Source organism: Euphorbia lathyris, chromosome 3 (assembly GCF_963576675.1).
Source record: "Euphorbia lathyris chromosome 3, ddEupLath1.1, whole genome shotgun sequence".
Lineage (NCBI taxonomy): Eukaryota > Viridiplantae > Streptophyta > Magnoliopsida > Malpighiales > Euphorbiaceae > Euphorbia > Euphorbia lathyris.
This window is the reverse complement of record NC_088912.1, coordinates 17634010-17645423: the sequence shown is the minus strand read 5'-3', so window position 1 is coordinate 17645423 and position 11414 is coordinate 17634010.

Below are 11414 nucleotides of genomic sequence, written 5' to 3'. Positions count from 1 at the left end.
CCGATTCGCCTTATTAATATTATTTGTATTAATATTATTTAAATGACTTAATATCATTGACTACTCAAGCCAATCCTCATCGATTATTAATATTATTTGTTAAATTTGTATACTTTAAATAAGTATAAATTTTAATTTGATGTGGAGCAAAAAGGGATTTTGATTTTTTATTTTAATTCTTTTTAGAAAATAATTAGTTACTAATGGAAGATTAAATCTCAACCCTTTATTTTATAAGAAGGATGTGGATTTAATTAACTAAGTTGCGATTTTTCTATCTTAGCCATGTTAAAGGGGTTGGATGGGTAAATTACATACATGGTGTACAACCTTTACCCCAAATCACACTTTGGTGTACAACCAAAATTTTGTCACACTAAACTGTACGAGCTTCAGGTGACCTCCCACTAAAGTATACAGCTGATTTTTGTGACCGATCAACGCTGGTCAACGTTGCCACATCATCAATTTGACTATTCTAAAAGTCAAAAATTGACATACCTATTATGAAATTACTAAAATATCCTCATCCTCATCCCCTTCCTCTCTCACTCTTTTCCTTTCTCTCCCTCAATCATCTCTCCTTCCCTATAACCATTGTCATCAGCTCACTTCTCACTCTTTTCCTTGCTTTCCCTCACTCCTCACTCCTCTCTCCTTTAACTCCTCTCTCTACTATTTCTCTCACTCCTTTCTCTACCATTAATGAGCAATAACAATAGAGAGAGGAGTGAGATAGAAATGTAAGATGCTGCTGAAATTGCAGTCGTGTAAGAAATGTAAGATCAAAACCTGCAAAGAAAGAAGCTTAAAGCATAATAGCATTTGTCAAGTGTAAGGATTTATGCATGTCAAATAAACAAGTACGATGCTATGCGCTAATTTTGCTTCAAAAGTGGATCATCTAACTGATTCTATTCTATATTTGGATAATCAATACTCTGCTCCTCTCTCTATGCTCTATTCCATTCTTGGAATCAGTAACAGATTTTGGGATCACATTGACAACTGAAAATCTGACATCATCCTCACTCAACGATTCCCAGGCTTGCATTGATATCGAGAAAAACAGGCATGTATTATTCAAAAGAATCCACTTAGGCATTTTAACGAATAGGTAGCCTAATTTACATTAAAACGTAAAAAAGCAAGCATTTTGATGGCGTGGCACACCCATTTAATGGCATTGCACGCACCCAATTAATTCACAATTGTTGTTCTCAACTCCAATTACTCCATATCATCTCTGATTTTTGCAACTATTTAGATCCCAAATATGGTCATACCTAGGGTAAGCTTTTTGTCATATATATATATATATATATATATATATATATATTGAAAAGTGCCGGGCTGATGATAAATTCAGCACCAAGATTGAACCAATAGAAGAGACCAATTGTAACGACCCGGTCCAGAGTGGGTGGCGCTGAGATAGAAGGCCTGAGCAAGGAGCGGCCCTAAGGGATGGCGATGGGGGCAGGAATGAACTGAATGAACCAGTAGAAGAGACCAGTTGTAACGACCCGGTCTGGAGTGGGTGGCGTCGGGATAGAAGGCCTGAGCAAGGAGCGGCCCTAAGGGATGGCGATGGGGGCAGGAATGAACTGAATCCCACATCGGAAATGGAGAGGGAGTGATTGAGGCTTATTAGTAAGATTTGAATCCAATACATGCAGACGCGTTTTAAAGCCATGAGACCCAATGTATTGGAATTGGGCTAGAGTGGACAATATCTACATGGTATTGGACTAGAGTGTTACACCAGTGGCGGAGCTAGGAATTTAGGCTTGGGGGGGGGGGGCTAATTTTAGCCGTACGGTTGAGGGTAAATTTTAACGGCCTAACCATCTCATCTACCTTTAAACATTGAAATAATACTACATAAAGTCAACATATATTAATTTTAGGGAGGGCTACAGAGGACATATCAACTCGTACTCAAGGGCGGAGCCGGTGGCCGGGGGGGGGGCTCCGGCCCCCTGAGCCATGGGCTGGCTCTGCCCCTAGAAGAGACGCTCAAGTATTTCAAATTAGAAAAGATTCAAGTATTTTCTAAATTGGAAACTCCTAATTAGAAATGAATTCAAAGCCCCGTTTAAAAAGAAAAATAAACAAAAGAATTGCATTTCAGCTCTAATTAGAAAACAATTCCTTCCTCAAAAAAAAAAAAATCACAATTAGATTGCTTTCCAGGAAGACTACATTCTCTATTTTTGTGGTAGTGGTTCAATTGTTCTTTGTAGTTGTATGTGCACTTCTTGAGTTTAAGGTATAAAAGTTATGCCGAACTTTTTTTCCTCTATCAGTGTTAAAGAGCCGAACCGAGATTGGGATTGGTAGATTTGGTATTCTCGAGAGTTGAGCTTCGACCGAACTTTAACTGAGCTTAGTTTTACTGATCTTTGATCAAGCCGATTCACGTATAGAATAGTTAACATTTCTCTATACCATTAATTATATGTTTTGGTGTATTGTTATTGCTCATTAATGGTAGAGAGAGGAGTGAGAGAGAAATGGTAGAGAGAGAGGAGTGAGGGAGAGAAAGGAAAATAGTGAGAGGTGAGCTGATGACAATGATTACAAGGAATGAGTGAGGAGTGAGGGAGAGAAAGGAAAGGAGTGAGTGAGGGAGAGAAAGGAAAGGAGTGAGTGAGGAAGGGGATGGGAACATTTTAGTAATTTCACAATAGATATGTCAATTTTTAACTTTTTAGAATAGTCAAATTGATGATGTGGCAACGTTGACCGGTCATAAAAACCAGCTATATAATTTAGTGGGAGGTCACCTGAAGCTCGTACGGTTTAGTGTGACAAAATTTTGATTGTACACCAAAATGTGATTTAGAGTAAAGGTTGTACACCACGTATATAATTTATCCGGTTTTGGATACATGTCTAATCCATGTTTATTGGCTCGAGTTTTGATAAGAAATTTTGATATTAGAATTGGTTTACACCCACCATTGTCCATCTATTTTAAAAATAAGATAGGAATATTATTTGTTTTTTATATTCAATTATTCGGTTTGATGTTTATTATACATTCTTGTAATTCACTCTTGATTTTTTCAATCTTTTTCTACTCTTCTCCCTTGTACTTTTTTGGGGATTCCATGTTACTCGTGGGGACCCGTAAAAGGCCGAAATAAAGACAAAAAAATATTCGAACATTGTAATAGAAATTTTTCGAAACCGTCCCCTCAAGTATTGATATAGTAAAATGGGGACTGTACCCATTCTCCCGCAAGCCCCACTCTGTTGTCACCCAATATGTCACACCCGACCCTAAACGGCATCATATATGAACGGTAAAGAGGATAACGAACTTCTAACAGTAATAGAATAAAAATTATTTGGACTACCCAAAGTTTATTTAATTATTTGGTTTGGACTCGATAATTCTATCAAACTTCCTACGTATCTCGAGTCATCTTGCAATTTTTAAATCGGAAATCAAAGCCACGTAGTTCTAACAGTTTTAAAATAAACTATACATTTATTTCTAGTGAAATCTCCATACCTTAAATCAATTGATAAAATTATAAATGCAATTAATCTTTCAATTTAAATTATTCACGGTATATTTTAACTACAAAATTCTCATGTATTTATGTTCACCGATATATGTGTGTATACATATATATCCACATAATTTTGTACTATGTAATTAATTTTGTTTATTTATAGTACTTATTTTTCAAGTGATTAACCAAACTTTTTTTACTCGGTAGACAATTCTCGAACCAATTCAACTTAAGGTCCAAACGATTCTTTTTACCATACGAATTCAATTCAAGTCCAAACGTCTCTTTAATAAAAACTAAAATTTTAAGTCTCAAATGTTCGTTCTACTGAACAAACCTAAGTCAAAATCATCGTACGTCTTAATATCACTTGAATCATTTTTACCAACGAACTGATTTAAACGTCTAACACAATAATGAATCCATTTTTATTATTTTTATCAAATTGAAACCAATTTAAACATCCAAGTCTCAAAGGGCTCTTATTCAAAACTTACTCCAAGTCTAAAATGACTATCGCTACCGAAAAAATTAGAGTAAAAACCTGTTCAAGGTCTACGTCTGAAACGATTCTTTCTACCGAAAGAATCAGATTCAGAACCCATTGACTCCTCCTACCGAACAAAACCAACTAGAGAAAATAATATATTTAAAACCACACTTAGCAAACCCGTGTAGGAGGTCATCTTCCTCCTTCCTATTTTGATACGAACCCCAAATGGACAGCCACAAACATACGTTCTCAGTTAAAAATTTCATAGAATAACAACACCCACACGCAACCGTAAGCACAAATTCATAAAAAGGGAAATCGTTCACAAAAACGTACGGAACCACTAAACCTCCGTGAATCAGAACACAGTCTTCTGAAAACAGAGATAGGAAGCTCGCCTCTCCGGTGATCGGATAAAAATGGAATAAGTAAACCCATGGGAGCCTGGTTACTTTCGAACCGAGAGAGAGAAAAGGATAATCAATACATAAAGGAAGAAGGAAGAGAGAGAGGCGGATAAAAGGTTTAGTTTAGCCCCTCCAAAACCCAAAAACAAATGAATCCCACCCCCAAGCTGGTTAAGTAAAGTTGAGATATATCCTGAAGATTCTAGTATTTTTGAGTGGAGATCAGAGTTAATCAAGGATTTTTTTGTGTGTGTTTACTCCCTCATCACATGGTTATAACTTGTATTTTATTCTTTTATTCTTTTATTCTTATTTTTTTACACTAGCTTCAAGCCCGTGTATAATAGATATTTTAAATATAATTATATATTTTAACTTTAATAGATATTTTATTCTTATTTTATTCTTTTATTCTTATTAAATATAATAGATATTTTATATTACTAAAACTTAAATGAAAATTATATTTTAAATATAATTATATATTTTAACTTTTTTTTCTTTTTAACTTAAAATTATATTTATTTTATAATAAATACTTAACTTTAAAGATTAATGATTTTAATAATATAAGTTGTTTAATTTTTTTTTTTGTAGACTCTCAACTTACAGTTTATATGTAATCCTTTTTATTTTCATAGAATGGACATTTGGGACTTGGTGTTGGTAGTTGTTGAAGGAGTAAAAAGGATAATAAATTGACATGAATTTTGAAGATGTATATAGCTTCCAACATGGTATATGCAATTATTTACCTTTTCAATATTCAATTTTAACATCAAAATATAAAGTCAGCAATACTAATATCTCCAAAGGAAAATAGGATTGAAAGTTTTCAAATTGGAAGGTAAATAATTTATTAGTCTCCTATTTTTTACTTAATATATTGTTTAGTCCTTGTATTTTGAAAAACATATTATAAAGTATCTATCGTTTGTCAATATTAATTCTTTAGTCCTTCTGTCTATTTTTTTAGATTTTCAACCATTATATTTAGCATAAACAGGCAAAAAATAACATAGTAACCTTATACTATGGTTGTCCTAAAAGCTATAATCTATTCACTTAAAAATCTAAAAAAAATAGACAAAATGACCAAAACCTTAATATTGACAAAAGATATTTGTAATGTGTTTTTCAAAATAGGGAGACTAAATAAATTATTTACTCTAATAAAAATAATACAAATAGACAAATATTTTATAATGTAATAGTTTCTTTTATCTCGTTAAATGACAAAATCAGAAATATATATTGGCCATATGTTTTTATTTTTCAGTTCTCTCTGTCATATAGTTAATAATTTCACTTCCTTTGAGATTAGCATTGTTTCCTCCCCAACTTCGCTTTGTAGAGTTATCATCCCTATGAAATTATAGATTTGAACAAAACTGAATCAATACAAACAAAATTGAAAAACAAAAAATAAATAGATAAGAACAAAATTGGATCAATTCATTTATATCCTCTCTTTCCCCCTTCATAATCATTTGCCACTTCTATACCCAATTTAAAGTAATAAAGGTGAAAATAGAACTAAATATTTCATTCCGCACTTAAATATAATAATGGAATGACATTTCTCAATTATAAGGACTACTTAACAGAATCTGAAGAAAACATCTAAAAATAAATGTTTACAATTTATATACTATATATATTATTTGTAATAAAATGGCAAAAATAATATGAAACATACCATACGTCACGCAAATTATCAGAATAGTATGTACTCTTCCGCAATTCCATTTTACCCAGACAATACTTTATAATTATAAAAATAGAACCTTTCAACAATAGCAATAGGGTTGCTTTAATCAAAAGAGGAAAAAATGGAATAAAAAGTGAATAATCCACAAAATTCATTACAAAATGGACAGTAGAAACTTTACCTCTTCAAGAGTTTTTCTCACCTCTTCAAGAGTTGCAGATCAATTCCAGGAAGATCACGATTTGCAAGTGAGAATGAGTACAATCTTAGCTTCAGGTCTATATCACCAAATATAAATCTCAACCCCAAGTTAGGTACAAATTACAAACAAAATCAATAATAGCACATATAACAACATAAATTTAATTGAAAATTAATCACTACTATCGTCACTAAGATCAATATCATTGTTTGAATCATCAATAAGCACTAAGCTCGACTTCGGTGTCTATTTCAAACATACCTTCTTCTTCCTCCTCTTCTCCTTCTTCTTGGCTTTGTCCTCCTGTAGTGTATTGAACCAGCAAATTTTTATCACTGACATCGATATAGTCTCAGCCACCATAGATGGAATCCCTAATTGAGAAACAATAATAACTTAATAATTGAAGCAGTTTTTGAAATCCATGGAAAGAGAGAAGTTGTGGAAGATTAGGGATTCAGCAAAAACAGTTTGTTTTCTATCGAACTATCAATTGTTCATTATACCATGTTTTAACGGGAGAGAGTGAAGCAGAGATTGTTACAGGCTAGGATTCTATTGACAATTAGTTGTTGATAAAGTGTGAGTGAGTGTTTTCTCGAAAATTTAGCATGAGAAGATTAAGATAGATTGAGAAGTGTTAGTTTTGCTAAAATGTAGTTTACTTAGATGTGTCAGTATTATCTGATTGGAGAACAAATTATAAAATTCATTAAATTAACACATTTAAATTAGATGCTTTAATATCTTGAAATATTTCATCTTATTTCCTTTGTTATATATATATACTTCTCGCACAAACTCTGTTGGGTTAGAAAAAAATAGGTAAAAAAGTACCATTAGACTCTTGATCTTTTATTTTTTTGATTCATTAAGCCCTTAATCTTTTATTTGAATATATTAAGTCTCTGATCACTTATTTTTAGTCTCATTACGCCCTTTATGACCAAATTAGTAAGTTATAAACATGTAATTCTATTAAAAACATGTTATTAACTTCATCTGTATTTGAAATTATTAAAAAAAAATACAAATTTCAAATGCATGTGTGATGAATAACAGTCTGTTAACCGAATTTTATGTTCAAAATTACTTTTTTTTGGTCATCTAGGGTTTACCGAGACAAAAAATAAATGATCAGTGGCTTAATGTATCCAAATAAAAGATTAAGGGCTTCATGAACCAAAAAATGAAAGATCAGAAACCTAACGATGTTTTTTTGCCAAAAAAAAAAATACACCATGTACCATCCATTTTTTGTATATATGCATATTGACTCCGATCTCTAGATATTTCAAATGGTTTATTGTCGATATTAATCCTTTTTTGTAAAGAAATTCAAAATAACTCATGCAATTGAAATATATAAATTACGTTGGCTTATGGAAGGAGTTTATGTTCCTAAGAAAATAAAAAATAGTGCTGGGACATGAAAAAAATAGTGCTAATTTAGGGAGACTTTTTGGGAAGATTTTGATAGATAATAGACATACGAATTCTATTAGGATTCCATTAGAGCACCACCAAGAATCAAGGGATAAAAGATAGGGATAATGGGTTTAAAGATTTGATTAGTTAGAGAAAAAAAATTAATTATTAGATTATTTACTTGAAAAACGTTTTATTGGAAAAAATGACACATCAGCTCCTGCTTTCTTATTTAGCCACATCAGCTATCGAAATCTCTAAAATTGTGACATGTGTTACTTTTGTTCCACACTTTATATATATAATAGATTTCGAATTACACCAACATTAGTTAATTATAAGTCTAAATAACTCATTAACACTTTTAACTCCTCTAATTATTAATTTAGCTCATGCTGTAAACTAATTACGATATTTAAATGAGCCGTTAACAATCCCGATACTTAAATGTTCATTATTTATATTCGTGTATCATTAGAGAACCGTTCCTTCGTCTAAACATCACTATTGATCGGTTTCCAAATTGAACCTTTATTTATAATTCCGAATACAAAAATTCATCGCATATAACCAAAGATATTACAAGCCGCTTTCCTTTTTCAATAGCAAATTAACAATTATTTATATTGCAATAATTTTGATCTAACAATTATTTATACTAATGCTTCTTTCATTATTATCACGAGTGATAATTTCTGATACGGAAAAATGATTAATAGAAATAACCCGACTGATACGATCGAGACGAAAATTATTTTTCTAATATATATATATATATATATATATAATCATATGGAACACACAAGTTATAACAAAATCTCAATTTAATCCCTGCTTATCGGTAAATTCATCCTCTCCAAACAATAAACAAAATCTAAAATTTTGACCCAATATGTTGTGTGACTGAATGACATATATAATGATTGGAGGAACCAAATTTTCTATAACACTTTTGTTGCTTAGGGAAGACATGAAGTAATTCATATTTTTCCGGATTAAAGTATAAAATGTGTTCAACATTAATCCAGAACAATTTTATTTTTAACGTTTAAAATTTACTCGTAACGTTGATAGAAAATAGCAAAATTGCTCATAATATTGGTAAGTTGGACTAATTTGAGAAATAATTTATCAAATTGTACTCTCAGTCATTAATATTATATCATTTACATTTCACATAGTAACAATTTATAAATATATGAATAGACGTAAAAGAAACTAAAAAATTATACTATATTTTGTACGAGTTGGAAAAATATTTTGTCAAATTTAAAAATATTAATCTTAAATTTTATTATTAAATAAAAAATGTGAATTGTTTTTAGAAACAACTGATATGCAATTGGTGCATAATAAAAAATAAAATATTTAGGTTTTATAATTATATCTGAAATCGACCAAACTTGCCAACATTAGGTCTAAAATTTCTCATGACTGCCAAAATTAAGGGTAAAATTACATTATTTTAAACGTTAAATTTAAACCCATTAAAAATGTGTATATTCTAATTTATTTATATATTAATTTAAAATATACTGTATTAGTAATTTTATATTCTAATAATAACAAAAATTCTACATTAGTCTCATACCAGTTTGGTACAAGGAGAATGTCACTTATCATAGTTTTAAAAACAGTAATAACCAATCTCCTATCATGAAAACAATTAAGTATTCGTTTGGTTTCATTTCCATAAGCAATAACAAATAGCAAATAATAAATAACTAACAACAATAACAAACAACAATATTTCCTAATTAGTAATAATTGGAAAGTACTTATCTTTAATTAAAAACCGTTCATACCAACAGGGAACCACCTCCTTACTCACTGCTCTAGAGAAAATAATGGTTGGCTCCGCTTTTCTTCTGCTCTTCTTCTCTTTCCAAACATTTTCCTTTTGTGGTTCTACTTTAAGAAAAAACAAGGAAGTTTGTTTTTCTTTTTCCTTCTCACACCGGATTAGATTTTTTTGTATCTTTTTGTTCTTACTTTTTTTAGCTGGCGTTCATATATTTTTTTGAATCTTTTTATCCGTCTAAATTGTATATGCCCTCTATTATTCTTTTATTTATACCCTTTTTGGATATAGCACGAATGGAAAAGATTTATTTTATTTATGGATCAATAGATCTATGTGGTTGCAACAAAAGAAAGGATTCACGTCCGAATGTTCGGAAGGGCTTAAAGGATAAAGTTTGGATTGCAGACGCTGTTTTGCTGATTTGGATTTCTAAGAAGTATAAGTTTTATTATTATTTTGTGTTATTTATACTTTTTATGGTTTGTCAAAGGCTGCTTTGCTTTCCAAATCGACAACTCTCCTGCGCACGTCGCTGAGCTAAAAGCTGTTATGTTTGCAATTGAATCAGCCTGGGAGAGGGAGTCACTACTAGAAAAATCCTATTTACTGATGGAAAATTCCGTCAGTAAACACCTAAATTCTGTCAATAAATCAATTTACTGACGGAATATTAACGGAAAGAAACCCGTGGGTAAATCACACGTCAGAAATTTATTTTGACGGACGTTTGATGGAATTCACTGACGGTCATTTTACGGAATTTCCGTCGAACCTCCGACGTTTTAATTGACAAAAACATTCCGTCAAAATCTTCTGACGTATGTGGTGATGTTCCAAACGTCGTCATGTCTGACGGTATATTTGACAGAATTTTCCATCAACATCCTTATTCCGTCAGGAACATCTATTCTGACGGAATATTTGGTCAGTTAATTAAAATCAAATTTTTTACATAAATAATAATATATTAGCACCAATTTCATAATTATAATTCACAAATAAAATATTATTACATTTAATATTTGGATTGAAGGAAGCTTACTATATCTGCAGATGCATTCTTCTTTTACGTTAGATATACAAAATATGGAAAAATAAAGCGACTTAACACTATAATTAATGCCATATGAAGCTAACTGGCAGAAAATGAGGAAAAGAAAATCACAAGGCCAATATTAGAAGTATTAGAAATCATAAATTAAGTTAACAAATAAGCATTAATTATCTTAGCATTAATAAAGATCAAATGACAGAGCTTAGCGTTAATTATCTTGAAAATGTCCACTTTAATTTCAATTTTGAATCAGGAATGCACATATTGTCTATTTCTGAGAATACCAAAAGCGATTAAAGCTTTAAAAAAAGCACCAATTAAATATGTAATAAGACCAACAAGGCAACTAAATGTCATTCCAAGGTTACGAAACATTCACAAGATAATACCTCTTTCAATCAAAAGTAAAATTTTCTACAAACCCTATGAATCAAGTTCGAATCCTGACTTAAAATATAATTTTCTAATAACCCTATGATTATGAAAAACTATAGTTTCATTAAGTTGTTATATAAGATTATTCATATACTAAATAATGGGAAAATTACACAGAAATTCATATTTTAAAAACTATTTACAACTATGTCAAGTCATAATTTTGGATTATGTCAAACTAGTTAAAATCAGTACTTTTAATATATTTAAAGATTAGAATTTATAAATTTGAAGTCTATAATATATTGTTTACGGTTTATAGTTTATGAATTGGAGTCTAGAATCTTTAAATTACTATGTAAAATCATAATATATAGAAAATAATGACATAATAAGAATTAAGTTTGGTGATA